The sequence below is a fragment of the Rhinolophus sinicus genome, linkage group LG07, assembly GCF_036562045.2.
Source record: "Rhinolophus sinicus isolate RSC01 linkage group LG07, ASM3656204v1, whole genome shotgun sequence".
In the NCBI taxonomy this organism is placed as follows: Eukaryota; Metazoa; Chordata; class Mammalia; order Chiroptera; family Rhinolophidae; genus Rhinolophus; species Rhinolophus sinicus.
The window spans coordinates 107,704,338-107,720,884 of record NC_133757.1 but is presented as its reverse complement, the minus strand read 5'-3'; the positions used below and the strand labels follow the sequence as shown (position 1 = coordinate 107,720,884).

The following is a 16,547-nucleotide window of genomic DNA, read 5'->3' as shown; positions in this document are numbered from 1 at the left end:
TTTTATTAATGGTTGTAGAGAGATGGCTACATAATAGCATGGGAAGAAAGCACATCTTCCATTTTAATTTAAATGTAGGTGTTTGAACTTAATTACTGAGTTCATTAATATACTCAGTATGCATTTATTGAGCATCTGTTCTGTACCAGGTACTGTTCTAGGAATAAAGTCGTAAATAAGATAAAAGTGATTTCTGTCACTATGAAGTTTCCCGTCTAGTGGAATTTAGTAGAACACTACAATGCCTCCCTACCAAAATATTTTAGATAACTTTTTATATTGTACATAAAATTAATATATACTATGCATGCAAAATACAGGAAAAGATAAAATTGTTCAGGATGGATGAAGAAATTGTATCAATTTCATTTTTTGGACATAACCATTGTTAAAGTTTTGATATGTAGCTTTCAAATTATTTTTTGAGGGTGTAAAGATCTATGTATCAATACCTATATACCTTTAGCTTTCTTCTTATATAGTCATCATCTAGCCATACATCTATTCTCCACACGCACGCACGCACTCACACACACACACACACACACACACACACTCACTCTTTAATTACTGCTCTACACTGTTCCCTCATACAGACATCTCTCTGACATCTTAAGATGTTCTTCCTCATTGCACCAAAAGCTCCTGACACCTAACTGCCTCCTACTGTTCCTCTTGAGTGGATCACATCCATCATATCACTTGGCCCCCAGGAATCTTATGCACCCTTGCCTTGCTAAATGGTTGAAGTACAGGCTGCTCCTTGCAACTGTTCTTTGTCCTTTTCTTGCTAACTCAGGTGACTCTAGCCCATTGCCTGCTTTTAGATTGAGAAGCAGGGTCCAGTCTCCCCAAATTTCAAGAGACACAGATCAATCTCTGTCAAGAACTCTAAACTGCATTTCAGTCCCATGCAGCAATGAGAACTGCCATTCCACAGGGTTGGGACTCTTGAGTGATGCCAGTCTCTTATCTTGTGGATGTCCTACCCGTCTATGGGTATTTCCATTTGAAGCATTTGACAGAGAGCTTGGAAAGAAAGGGAAAGGGAAACCAAAAATGTCACTTTACTCCCTGTGAGTCTGACTGCTCTTTCCTCTTAAAGGTGCTCTTTAAGCAGTGTTTGAACTTTAGACTTCACTTAAGTAGGTTAGAGGTGGTGGTGGGGGTTAATAATTAGTTGTTGGACCAGTTCTACTCTCTTTATTGAATCCTCCATGGATGGGTCTAGCATCTCTCTTTAGGATGTGTGGTTATTTATAACCCATTGTTCTCAGTTTTGGGGCTTCAGCCAAAATTCTAAGTTCTAAGACAACAGGAAGAGTCCTATTCAAATTCCTGTTACATATATAATATAAAGGTGATTTCACATTTCTTATTCAGTACTTTGTAACTCTTTTTTTACTTATATCATGAGCATTTAATCATGTCATTACATTTCTTTGGAAATGAAATATTAATAGCTACATATTACATCACCTTATAAAAGTGTTATTTATATATTAAATATAAATATTATATATATTTAAAATCTCATCAATACTTTGTATTATAATACAACTGCATCGAGAAATGAATGGGGTTTCTACTATATATAGTTTTATATCCTCTTTTCAATTTCTATTATATTTTGATCTTTCTTCATTTTTGAAGAAGTATTTAAAAACCTTTTATTACTACAAAATAATATGTCTTAATTATAGAAAATTTAGAAGATATAGATTAGCAAAAATAAAGTCATAATAATATTAACTTTTTGTTACCTATCCAATCTGAATCTTTCAAACAGGCTTTAGATAGAAATGAGATAACAGTAGTATGAAGAACCAATTCTCACTAGCTCTGGAACACATCTGTCTTGTGTGAAGTTCTTTCCCATCCCCACTCTCTCGAGTTATTTATGGGCACTGCTCACATTAGAATGCTAATCAGCTTTACTTCTGCTGCTCATTCATCTATTGGTAGAAGCTGTACTGAGATGAGATGACCTGGGAGGCCCTTAGCTCCAGAGCATCTAGTGGGTGGATGAAGTGTCAGCTGCCACACTCTAGTACCCAGAACCACTACTTTTCGCCCCTGGGAACTCAGTCCAGTTTGTTTTACTGAGTCCCTTCTCTCCTTAGGATTCTCTTCAGGGACCCCATAGCCCCTTCCTGAAATCTGGCCTTTGAGCTATTATCCTTCCACCTCCCAGAATCTGAGAGTTATGTCTTCTGTATACGTGTGAAACTTAATTGTAGACACAATTCAAAATATACTTCTTCCCAGGGGGTGCTTCTGCCTTGTTGTAATTCATTAGAAGTTGTTAGGAAGGGAGATGACACTGGCAGTACTTGGTTACACACACACACACACACACACACACACACACACACACTAATTATGACACACATTTTATACTATAGGTGATATTTTATGTCATGTATTTTTCTGAATGTATTATTATGAAACGTTTTATATATTTAAATATTTTATTTGTATATGTTATGCCTACATGGTGGTTTTAAAGATGTGTCTAGAGAACCTCCACTCAAGAGGGAGAGCTTAACTACCCTCCCCTTGAATGTGGCCTGGACTTAGTGACTTGCTTCGTATGGTAGGACATTACTCCTAATATTAGATTAAAAAGACTACACATCCATCTAAAGTGCATGCTCTCTCTCTTTCTCTCTCTCTCTCTCTCTCTCTCTCTCTCTCTCTCTCTCTCTCTCTCTCTCTCTCTCTCTCTCTCTCTCTCTCTCTCTCTATCTATCTATCTCTCTCTCTTCTCTCTCTTTCTACCTTTCTCTCTCCCCACTCTCCCTGGAGCAAGAAAGGTTTGTGCAGTTCTATGGAGAGGTCTACGTGGTGAGGAAATAAAGCCTCTTGCAACTCTCCTGAGCTTCCAAGAGCATCCTTCCATCCCAGTCAAATCTTCCAAGACTGCATTCCTGGTCAACAGCTTGACTGCAGCCTCATGAGAGACATTGAGTTAGAACCACCCAGATAAGCTACTCCAAGATTCTTTATTCAAAGACACTGGGAGAGAATAAAAATGATTGCTGTTTTAAGTTGCTTTGATTTGGGGTAATTTGTTAAACAATAATAGACAAGTAACAGGATGGATAGACAGATATAGATAAAATAAATGATAGATAGAAATGTGTTATAAAGGTGATAGAAATGCAAATCAATTTGCAACATGCTTTGCCACTCAGTATATCATGAGTACTTTGTATGTCATGACATTTTATCATATAACGTCATTTAAAAATGATGAGGTGCATTCTGTGGTATAAATATAATTTACTTGACCCCAACACCAAATTTTAGATACTTAATTAATTTCTAGTCATTCATAATTACCAATCTTGTGGTAAACTGTATAACTGTACAGTCAGGATACTCAACTGCGAGCAACACGTTCTTTTGATTTTAAAAAAAGGGGATTTTTAAAAAAGGTATTAGACCTAAAATTACTTCAAAATAAAAAAAGTTTAAAACTCTGAGAAACCAAATAAAACCAAACAAAAGACATGAGGAAATGGAAAAAGAATATACTATATGGCTCTAGGGAGTCTAAATAGCTATAAGAAACATCTAAACAATATCATAAAACTATCCAAAGAAGAAAATTAAGCTACGTTTGATCATCAGAATGAAATCCACTTCATTCTGATTCCATTCATGCAACACTCACTGGTCTTGCTGGCACCACCCTCACCATTGCCTCAGGAATTCTTCCTGTTTCAACTGCCAGGACTGCCAGGGAAGAGTCTTGGTCTCTGCTTCTTGCTGACACTGCCTCCTGAGTCTGGGTTGGGGAATGAGACCAATAGAGACTTTGTGAGAGGCACCTGTCCTCCAGGGAGAAGGGAAAAATGAGAAGTTGGCAATTTTAGTTTCTCTATGAGGATACAGGTTGGGTCTCTTATGGAGAAGGGGGTTTAGATCCTGAGAAGTTAAAAAGAGGGCTGAACGTCCACTGAAAACCATGCTGGTATGTGCAACATCAATTTAAACTCTTCTTACAATAGTTATAAAAATGTATGCCTTTAATTTAATACAACTTATATTCATGTATCCACAATGCATTTACCTCCTCCCTAGCAGGAGAACAACACAAAGTCTCATTCATGACTGCTTTTGGCAAATCCACTTTTTTTCTGGTTGATTTATAATCCATGGTAATGCCATGGAGCAAATTGAAAAGTTAATCAGCACCAATATGCCCTATGCAAACTAGTGGGAGGAAAGAGTAGGAAAGAAGAGAGATGTTAATTAGACACATAAACACAGGAAAGGAAAAAACACAAGAAGTTTTGCAGTCCGCTTTTTGCAACTGTCATAAGACTGAAGATAGGAATTATGACTTTTATCTTCTATTACTCATTTCACATATTCTTTGTTTATAATTTAGCTAATTCCTCAAATGTTCAAGGTTCTTTACCTGATGTATTGTCCCAAACCTTCATTCTTAAGGAATCTAAGCCTTTGGTTGTTTTTCCTACTCAGATGTTGTGGCCTCCCATTGAATTTTATCAATAAACAAGTCAGGCTGGGTAGCACCCCAGGACGTTTTTGAGTTACACCAATATGTCTTACTTTCCTAATTGTGTAGCAGCAATTCTAATTCCTCTTGACAGTCAGAATCAATCTCAAAGTTCAACACTATAATCCCCTTCTTGCTTGTTTGTTTCATGGCGTGAAGAGGCTGAATTGGCCAAGTGGTACTATGAATTTACCAACTAATGATTCCATTGCTGTGTCTTCTGATATAAACATTCCTGCCTTGGTTACTGAAACAACCAAACCAACAACACCCAGAGTTTGATGGATGGAAAGCTACATTTTGTCGGTGCCTGCATTTTGTGCAGAGCTTTCGAAAAGCCAGGATTTTTTTTTTTTTTTTTCCTTTTCAGTCAACCGATCAGAGGCAGCTCTCTATGACACTTTAGGCAAGAATAGATGAAGAGATAGTAATGTGGCTCCAAACCTCACTTGTGTCTTCAGAAACTAATCAGGTTTAGTTCTATGTATCCATTTCCGTTTAGGAATGCAAGCCTTTGGGGCACATCTGACTTTATAGACAAGTGGGTCAATAATCCAGTTCATACTATGACGTCGCAGGTCCCAGGGCTACATGTTGAGATGTAAACAGGCATCAGAAACAAGGATCTGTTATTCAAAATAAGGACAGACATTTGAGGAAGACTAATAGCTTTGATCACAAATCTTAAGGGTTTCTGCTGTGATTCTCCTATGGGCGCTGGCCACCAACTTAAGCATCGGATTTCCTAAGTATAAGAGCAAAGTAGTTGTGTTCACTTGGGAAGCACATGTACTGGAAAAAAAATTGGAACTATACAGAGAATATTAGCGTGGCCCCTGTGCAAGGATGACACGCAAATTCGTGAAGCGTTCCATTAAAAAAATAAAAAATAAAAAAAGAGCAAAGTAGAGGAGCTAGTTCCAATAGAGCTGTCAGCTGAAGCTTCTTTTCCTCTGGAATGTTACTGAAACTGCCACCCTTTGATGTCTCATCAACGTTCCGATGGCATACTCAAAAGCAGTTCTATTTTCTCTGCTAAAGCTAAAATGGCGCAAGTATTATGCCCTTTTGTAGCGGATACAATTATTATACCTTATCTTTCATTTTGTTTGGGAGAGCCAGTGTTACCCTGGGAACATCTTTTAGAGAAATTAAAATTAGATTTCTGTATTTTTGTGGTTTTATCTCCTCTACATTCTAGCAAATGTATATTTTATCTAGGGTTTCTACTATTTCTCATGAACCAGAATAATATCTGTAGGAGGGTGAGACATTCCACTTCTCTAAAGGGAATACAGTTTCTCTCTTATCAAGACTCATAAGGTGCAGAATTTCCCATCTATAGGAAGTCTTAGGAGAGTGACAAATGTCTACTACAATAATGAGTGATTCTGTTAGGTCTGAACTTACAATCAAGGGGGATTAACAATATACTTATTGATTTCAATGAGGCTGAGCAATATAAGTACACTTAACAAGCAGACTCTTTAAAAAGACTATCAAGTAAGTGCATCATTTAAACGCAAAACTTAGTGTACTTCTAGTCACCTTTACCATATCCTATGCTTCAAAATTTTTAGTTGCTTTGATGTGGAAAACTGAATGGGCAGATTCAAACTTTCTGAACAACGTTAGGCTCCTGTGGTTATTGGTTCAGAGGAGATATGGATAAGTGGGTTTAGACCAGGGTGGACAAGGGACACTAAACAAATCACGCTTTTGATTCATCACTTATTAATGACAGAATAGTGTGATCAATTTCCTGTCTGTGCAGAGGTAAGGAAATAGTACCAGACTTGTCACTTTTTCCATCCTTTATTAAAAATTCCCTGCCTACTTTTATGGGTATATTCAACAAGTCCTCCATCCCTTTTCTTGTTTGCCCAACCCAGTCATTTGGAGTTTCTTTGTCCCTCTTCATACACATTTCCCTGCAGACATTCCTAAGGTATTTACATAAGCATAGATGTTAATGATTAACAAATAATACTCATGGAATGCCATATTTAAAACACTTTAAATTCCAAATAAGTTCAAATATTACTACAGGATACAGGTATTTCAAGGTATGAGGACTATCAATAGGTGAGTATTAGATCACATTATACTATACTTATAGATATGTACTTGCACTTGTTTATGATAATTTCAAGATTAATTCCTATAAGTGAAATTGCTGGGCCAAAGGGGCTACATATTCATAAGGGACTGGAACAAACTTGTCCCCAAGAAAAAACTGAACTTATAACTCTACAAATAGTATACAGAGAGCTTATTTCTTCACACATTTGCTAACCTTAGAGAATACAAATAAACACAATCATTGACAAATTTGCCAGGTAATAGATATTATCTTCTTTTTGTAAATGTACACATTACATATTTTTATAGATTTCTAATATTTTTTCCATTTATTAAATTGAAGTTTTCATCTTATTGATTTCTAAGGACTTTTTGTATATTAAGCATGTACTTGTCATTTATGTTTAAAATATTTTCTCAGGTTTTTACCATAGTTCTAGTTAGAAGGAATATGTTTAAATATACGTGTGATAAATATGTCAATATTTTCCTAAGTAATTTTTTGCATGGATGCATTGATGGCATGTCTAGAAAGTCTTTCTCTATGCTAGATTTATATAAATGTTTCCCTATAATTTTTTGTAAAACATTTTGTTTCATTATTTTAATATAAATCTTTATTCAATCGGTAATGTATTCTGTGGTATATCTTGGGTAGTGATCCAAAATTTTCTCCCTGAATGATAAGTTGATTTTCCTGAGTCATTTATTAAATAAATTGTCCTTTCTCCTCTGCTTTAAAACACTATTTCAATGCATACTGAATTCTTAAGTATACTAGTACTCTGCTTGTTTGTGGACACATTGTCTTCTTCCCATTGTTCGGGCTGATTCTGTGCCTCTACAGTGTTTTGATTATTGAAGATTTTTAAACATTTTATACATTATATTCAGTTCTTAATTTGACTTTGTTATTTGGTTGCTGAGAACATATTGTTTTCAAACAATGTTATTTTCTAAAATAACTCAATTTGTCAAAAACATTTAATCTGAAACTTTATTAGTAAGGATATTGCTATAAAGTTGTTTTAAATTGGCATTATATTCTTATTTTAAATTATTATTCATTGCATTTATGAGATGTGATCGAAAAATACGGTGAATTTTTACATAAAAATATTTATTACAGTAAAAGACACATTGCTGTTAATCCCCCTCAAAACACTCCCCCTTCAAACACACTTATCCCATCATTCTGGCCACTTTCTGAAGCAGTTCTGGAAGTCATCTTTCATGAGTGTCTTTATTTCATACTCCATCATGACAATGCTCCGTGTCACACATTGCTTCTGGTATGGCAATTTCTGTCAAATAAAAACATTACAGTGTGTCCTCATCCACCTTATTTACTGGATCTGGTACTGTGTGACTTCTGGCTCTTCCCCAAAGTCAAAATGACCATGAAAGTAAACATTTTGAATTGATTCAGGACATAGAGGCAGCCATGACAGCGCAACTAAAGACACTCATGAAAGAGAACTTCCAGAACAGCTTCAAAAAGTGTCAAGAACGATAGGATGAGTGTGTTCAAAGAGAGGGTGAGTATTTTGAGGGGGATTAATGGCAATGTGTCTTTTACTGTGATAAACTTTTTTTTTTTAAATATTCACTGTGTTTTGTGATCATACATCATATATTCATCTCCATAACTATATTATCAAGTTATTTAGTTTTAACAGTGTTTAACTGGTTTCAAGGCACTATCTTCCCCTAATATGTAACATATTATATGTCCTAGAGGTCCTTGTTTTGATTCCCTTTTTGGTGGGTTCAAATTGGACTTAAAATACTTTGTTTTCCAAAGGGTACATCAGTAACATCTTTTATTGGTTCATACAGAGGCACACACATGAACATAAACACACATAAATGTGTATGTGTGTATACACAAGGCATAGAGAGTGCCAAAAAATGTATACATATTTTTAAAAAGGAAAAACTATTAAAATCGTAATATTCAATATATACCGATAACAAAAGATGAATACAAGTCACGTTTGACTTCTGCAATTACAAGAGGTGCTCAAAGTGGTTACCATCAGCATCCAGACACTTCAGATTATGGCAAACTACTGCTTGAGAAACGTTGATGAAAGGTCCACTTGCATACATTTTTTTGGCACCCCCAGTATATAACCATCTTTTATGACTAGTACACAAGTCCATATTTTAGCTGGGTATAAATTTTTGGTGAGATTTTTTTTTTTTCCTTGAAAATATCCTTAGAAGTCACTTTTTAGTATAATTCTTAATTTTCATTCATTATTCAGATGGCTTTAGAATACTGTTTTATTTTATCCTGGAGGACTGTGTTTTGTATTTGCTCCATTACATATCTTAAATTATCATTTTGTTATTCACATATAAAATGACTATTTTGACACATAAAGATTTATTAATTATCCTATTGTCTTCAACATTTTGTGTCCCTCAGTATACAGCTGAGATTTTCCTTTTTTAATTTTTTTATGTAGCATACGTTTTTTCTGCCTGTATACTCATTCTTTGTCTTTGTAATTCAAATTTTTTTTAAGCGAGTTTAGGTAATTGGCATATTTTCAGTAAAATTTCCTGCAACATGTAGAGCAAAAGCAGTATGCTTGCCCTGCGGTTTGAAAAGGTTTTCTATGATTATGTTCTTGATTTTTTCTTCTGCTTCAATGTTTTATTTTTTTCTTGGAATTATTGTTTTGGATTCACTGCATGGTGGGTTATCCTTTTGGTTGGCACATGTCAACGTCACTGTCACTATATTCTTCATTATACTCTATACTGATTTTAATATGAATTTTAATTCTACAGAAATGTTAATTTTCTCACATTATTTCCTTATTTTATTCAATTCAAGGCATATCCCTGGACCTTGTCTCTATTCTGCATTCAGTCATGCTCAGTTTGATTTCAGTTTGATGTCATAGCATTCTATTTGTTTGTCTAATAGAATGCATGCTTTCAGGATATTTTTGATTAACATGAAATTATGCCTTCTTATAACTGAAGTCTTCTGTACTTTGAGGATATCTTCTCCAGAATCTCTTCAAATTTCCTATTATTACTAATTTGTAGCTACTCATTTTTGAATAATCCGAGCCCAAAGTTTGTCATGAACCCACTTAACTAACCATGTTTAGATGCCTCTTGTTAAATCTTAAACTAATATCCAGGTGATGTGCACAACTATAAGACTGATTTTGGAGGGTGATGGAAATTCATGTAGCATCAACTCTATTGGACTGGAGAAGAAGCTCTTACACCTTTGGCCAAGCTTGTGGAAGGTAAGAGTTTCCTGAATAACTTGAGGCATTATGTATTTCTTCCTCTGTTAGAAACAGTGCATTTAATACTGCATTGCCCTGAACTGCTCTGAGAGTTGTCATTGTTTCTGCCCTCCTAGTTCTGACTTCATGTCCCAATGTACCATCACCCCTTCACTTTAATAAATCTGACAACTGTTGCGACATGACTGAAATTGCTGTTTATGAATAGAAGAAAAGCAGGAAGGACAAGTATGGAAGAGAAGTGAGAAGAAGGCGGAGTATTCTCTTGAGTGCTAGTAAAGAAAATTGATGTGAATATTGATTAATATTCGAACTACTACTGCTGCAATTTTGCATCTCTTTCTAGGACATCAGTACAAAGATGGTGTTCTCAGAAGAGAGAACATGTGCATAGCACAAGAGGTGGGACAGACCATCATGGGCCTGGGGACTGTATGTAGGTGGTATAAATGGACTGTATATAGAAAAGGATGGGAAAATATGAGGCTGAGGAAGAGATCAGGGGATTCCTCACTATATCCACCCACCTGTACAGTTTAACTGATTCTGAAGGAACCAGGGAAATGTTTAAAGCAGGGGTGTGACATGGTGGGACAGAAAGATCTCTTTGGAAATAATTATTGGGAGCAGGAGGAGACTCCTAAAGGGGAGAGCACATAAGAAGTCATTGCAATCATCCAGGCAAGAAAAGGTAACAGCCTGGAGGGAAAATAAAAAGACTTGTATCAGGAATAGTGGGCAAGGGACAGGGAGGAATCTAGGATGATTTTTATGCATTTGGTTAAGGTTACAGTGTCAATGAGTGTGACATTCACTGAAATAAATTGGTTTGTTGGGATTGCAATACGAAGTGATAATTAGTTCAATTTTGGAATTTCATGAGTGAAAACATAGACAATTTTCAGCACAGGCAAATGATCACTTTAACTTTAGTGGAACAACAACAACAAAATGTTTCAAAGGATAAAATAAGCTAAAATTTTAATATGCATGTACTGCCTATTTTAATTTGGATTGTGGTATGTTGTTAAAATCAATGAAAGGGGAGAAATTAATCAGCAAGATCGGTATTTAAGTCGGGGTTGAGTTGGCAGCATGGGGGGAGTGGGAAGGAGCTTAGCTTTGGAAGACAGGAAATTAATATCCTTGAACGGATTTTAGTCATTAACAGTAGGATTTGGGACAAGGCACTTAGTCATTTGGCTCCTCAGTTCCCTATTTGTAAAAGATAGATAATATCATCTTTCAAATTATTTCACAGAGTCTTAAGATTTTAACCAGATAGTTGATATGAAATTGCTTCCATATGCTGGTTTCATATCTGGAATGATGAGAAACAAAATATTAGATGTTTGTTGGAATCAGCACTAGGGCACAAATTTTCTGCTGGACAACCCCAGTACATAAATACGACTAGCCTTTGGCACATTTTAATGCCATCTTTGACAAAAGAATATAAGTAATTAATTTTTTTAAACATAACAGTTTAGAGACTAGAACATTGCAAATGTAAATTCTGACACATTATAAATAAAATAAAGCTAAATGACATTACTTAGTGCCAGAGAGGATATTTTTTGTGATCAATTTTTTAATTAGCATTTTCCTATATTAAAAATACAAGAAGAGAGAAAAGAAAATAGTTTTGCATTCAATATTAATATAATTTTCAACTTCTGGCTATGACTACATCATAAATATCATAGCCAAACTTCTTACAGAACTAAATACAGAGTGTTTCATATTCTTTCAAACAAGTTCACATAATTAAGAAAGTGTTTTTCAAATGAAATAGAATTATCTCGTTTACTCTGCTGTATTTACATATGTCTTTCATGAAGAGCTATTTGGCAGTAAATCTAGCTGTTCTTTAAATAAGCATACTAAAATACTTCTTCAGAGTCTAAAGTTCTGCTAAGAGGGAAAAAAAAAATCCACACCAATTTTGCCTCTGAAAAGATATTATCACTGCTCTTTTTGTTGGTCTAGAGACAAAATATTGGAGAAAATGGAATTTTACCAAAAACAAGCTATGAATACACTTCCACAGAATCTTATCCTACAGGTTTTTCCCCCCCTAAACCAATAAAAACTAACGGATTAGAAAAACAACAACAACAAAAAACCCCCTACCTATTTGCCTCAAAGTATTTTGGAATAAAGACACTGATCATTGCTTACCTAGTGGCAATCCTGGGTAAATTCCCCTCGGGTAGAAGTCCAAATGAAAGACTTAAACATGGTAAATTGTGTTTGTCACAGGAAGCTCTACAGATTCAAAACTCAAAACAAGCTGGCTCCACATCTGATTGGTGGGTATTATTAGCTACTGTCCATTCAGTACCCTAATTTGGGTGGGTTTCATTACCAAGTTTAAATTTTTGGGTGTTACAATCTTACAGAGATTCTATTTTAACTTTGTTGGTACAAAATGGAAGATATTTTAACAGTTGAATGGTTTTGCGAATAACAACTTTCCAGCTTGTGCCTGAGTGTCAAGTGCATTCCTGTTGACACCAGATTAGTCTAGTTGGTTCCAAGCCAGTCTCTGCAGTCAAGCTGCTCGGGTTTGAATGCTGGTGTGCCCACTGAATAACTATGTGACGTGAAACACGGTGCCTTCCTTCTCTGTGCCTTAGTTTCCCTAATATAAAATGGGGACAATAATAGCAGCTATCTCATATTTGTTGAGAGCATTCTATGAGTAAATATATAAAGGATTTAGAATGTTTCCTGACGCATAGGAAGTATTCGGTAGTTATAATCTATCATTACTGTTATCAGCTCAGAAAATTGCTAATACAACATGAAGCTGACAAACAATGACAAGGGGAAGCCTTGGCTCTTTGGATGGTGCCCTGGACATTGCAGGGACTTGGGGAAGGAACATGCCACTGCCGTGGGCTCTAACTCAGGGTGCCTTTCCACCTGATTGCTTGGGATCAATCTTGGACAACCAATAGGAGGAGAAGTACATTGCTACCCCTCTAAATGATGGTGAGTTAACCAGAACCTTCAGTTCTTTTCTTATTGGTAACACTCATTTCCAAATAACTCCCTCCTCTTCCCCTCCCTGCCCCCGCAAACTTGAAAAACCCACATGCCTCACTTGAGAAATACATGTGCCAAGTTTGAAATTTTAAAATTCAAATTCTTTTAAATTTTTTTTTTTTTGCATACACATAAATTCTGGCAAATTTCAATGCTGGTAGAAAAAAACACATTTTGCTTGTTGGAATGCTATTATCACTCCAAACGATTGAACAGATTTCTGCCGCCTTTCTAAATGTAATTCATTTCTGAGAGAACAATAAAGATGAAGAATTTCTTCCTCAAGGGTCACGCTGGGGGAAGTTTAAAAAATACTGAGTTTGTGCACATACAGAAAAAGCTTTCTCTCATCCATAACTGGTTAATTTATATACTCTTCTTTTCAAAACTCCCAATGAGACAACATAGCCTTGACAATATGAAAAATGAGTTTTCACTGCAACCTATAATTCTCACATAACCCAATATGATGGATAATTTTATGTGTCCAGTTGGGTAGTCTATATTACCCACTTTTTCAATCACATACTAATCTGGGCGTTGTGGTCAAGTTCTTATGTAGACGTGGCTAATATTTGCAATCAGTTGACTTTAAGTGAAGGAGACTATCCTTAATAATGTGGGTAGGCCTCATCCAACTGGTTGAAAAGCCTAAGAGCACAACTGAGGTTTCTCTGAAGAAGAAATTCCACGTGGTGTCTGCTGTGCTAGCTCCTGCTCAAGAGTTTCCAGCTGGTAGGCCAGCCCTACAAATTTCGAATTTTGTCCAACCAGACCCTACAATCTCATAAGACAATTCCTTGAAATAAATCATCTACATGTATGATTTATTATACATAATTGTGATTTATGAAAACATATATGTATATATACTTTCAATCACTGGTTCTATCTCTCTGATAAACATTTCATCTCAATTGTGATATAAAATGCATAGTACAAACTTCACTAGTCTAAGACTTTTTACTTGAACTATAGTGTTACTTATTTTCAGAAGAATTTAAGCATCTGACACAGTTGGGTTTTAATTCTTATTGAAATATCACACACACACACACACACACACACACACACACACACACAGAACACATATCGAATTGAACACACCTTTGTGTGTAACCAACACCCAGAACAAGATACAACACAATCTGCACCCCGGAAGTCCCTCGGTGCTCCTGGTCATCCTGCCAAACCTCACTCCCCTTCAAGAGTAACCCTGAATTTACTTCAGGCGTCAGATTTTAAGTATGGTTAAATAAATGTCATTTAAGGATAGATGTCATTACCTTGAAACCTTGAGTGAAGTCTTGAAGCAAAGAGACAATCTCGTTACTCAGAGGTTGCTATCTGTTAGGGCTCACTAAAATGTAGAGCAAATGATGAGTTTTTCTTACTATTTTTAAGTCTTAGTTGCTAGACAGTTTTTTAAGTGTTTATTTTAAATTCTACTCCAATTCATAGTTAAAGAAAGCTAGGTCTATAGAGCGTTTAGCAGGCAGATTTCTGGCCTCACATTATTTAATCATTAATTCCAAAACTTAATTCCATAAAATGGAAGTTCACGTTTCATTTCAAACTTCACACCAGTGGTGTAGAGGCTTTACTGAATGAATATGCCAGCTTTTCCATAGAGACACACAGATCAGTTCCTTTGCGGAGAAAGGAACTTTCTATGATATACACCTAAGAAAATGTCCCCATTGTTGACATTCACAAGATCTATGACTGGTAGCACTTTATGAATTTCTGCAGCTCCCCTAGGCTTCTGCAGCTGTTCCCCAGTATCGCATATGCAATCAATCCATTATTCCTCACTCACAGTAATTCCAACTTGATGTACATTTTAAAATCGTATACCTGAAATTTATGTAACTTTACCAACAATTATCACCCCAATAAACTTTAATAAAAAAAATTCAATAAATATCTGAAGATTATTGGTGTACCAAATGTCACTTTAGCACTTGCATGACAAAAACGCTACCTCAGTGTAGGAAATAGGACTGGCTCCCATGCACAGGAAGGTGTGTAGAAAGATGGATCCTTAGGAAACGATGCTAGGAAAGGCCTCCAGCATTCCTGTGTACACTCCTTGTGTGCTGTCTCCCCTGGCCAGACCACCCAGGCACCTGTTAGAGCGTCCCCTCACTTAGTCACTTTGAGCAATCAAGCCTATCCATCCCTTGGTGGGCATTATGCATATCTAAATATACACCACTCCCCAACGCCTTAGATTATAAAATATTCCATGGCATTTGACTTATTGCCGGAAAAAAAAGAAAAAAAAAAGAAGAAAAGGATTAGGAGTATGGGAAGCCCTTGTTAAAAAGCTTGGCCATTCTAGATATCAGTGTGGTGATGAGAACAAAATCAGATTAACCTGGCTGGTAAGGTCTTCCATATGATAAAATGTACGTATTTATATCAAAATTATATAGGTATACATCTTTTCTCCGCTAATACACCACAGATTTCTTAAGAAAAGATATTTTCCCGATAAAGCTTGGCATTGCTGCTGTAAGGCGTAGGGCAGCTGCTCTATCAACATTAGTTCCATGAACTAACAATAATAACTATCATTTAGTTTTTAGTAGTAACAAATTAAAATTAGAGCAAATTATGCAGTTTTGAGGATGAATACTGTTTATTCTCCAAAAGAGATTTTGATTCCCTGACCACTGTCTAATCTTTTAAAGCAAGAATAAGCAAAAGAAATCTAAATAAAGCCTTGCTATGTCAACACCTGGAACACTGACTGTTATTCTGGTTATTTCATTTTAAGAAACAGATTATCAACAGAAATAACCAAGGACATTGATGGGTTTCCTTATAGGAAAAGAATAAGGATATCATGAAACAACTGTGACAAGGACGTGAGCAATTCCCACAAAATTCTTGATCTCACTTCTTCCTTCAGTTATGAACTATCAATAGCTACACTCCAAGGTTATTCGTTCTACTTCTAACTTCTCTTTTCCATTCTCCATCAAATCCTCCTCAATCTATCTTTTGCCTGCCCCAAATCTGCTCTCTAGGGACCATCTCAGGCCTTTTATTACTTGTCTTCCCTACCATTCGAGAAAACTGATCACTCGCTCCTTTTGGAAGTTCTTGGCTTAGCTTCTAGAACACACTCTTTCAGGACATGGCCCTCTGTTTCTCCTTTTCAGCGGTTTGTACTGCTTCCTCCCCAGACACCTTACTGTTGGAGAGCTCGGGGTTCACTTCTTGCCTCTTCTCCGCTCAGCGTGTATTCACCTTCTTGATCATCTGCTTGGTCTCATTGCCCACATTACCTTCTGTATGTTGATGACCCTCAAATTTATAATCTCGGGCTCCCCTCTCCCAAGGTTCCCAGTTTCAGCTGCTTAGTCAATGTTTTATATGAGTATCTACTAGGCATGGCAATGTAAACATGTTCAAATTGAATTCGGTCTTCTCCCAAACCTTCCCTGATCTTTCACCGCAAAATTGCTTGTCATCTATTCATCCTTATCTCAGATTCAGGCCCAAATCTCATCTTTCGTTCCTCTCTCATACTCTACGTCCAATCTATTAGCAAATCCTAGAGGCTCTATCTTAAAAATGTTTTCAGAACTGAACCC

At 36.1% G+C, this 16,547-nt stretch overlaps 1 non-coding gene across 1 annotated transcript; it reads left to right on the top strand.

The window, feature by feature from the left end:
• The first annotated feature begins 5,301 nt into the window (after window positions 1-5,301).
• LOC141573032 (U6 spliceosomal RNA) lies at window positions 5,302-5,412 on the top strand. Its single transcript, XR_012498616.1, has one exon. It is a non-coding gene; the product is annotated as a U6 spliceosomal RNA (small nuclear RNA).
• Window positions 5,413-16,547: the final 11,135 nt, after the last annotated feature.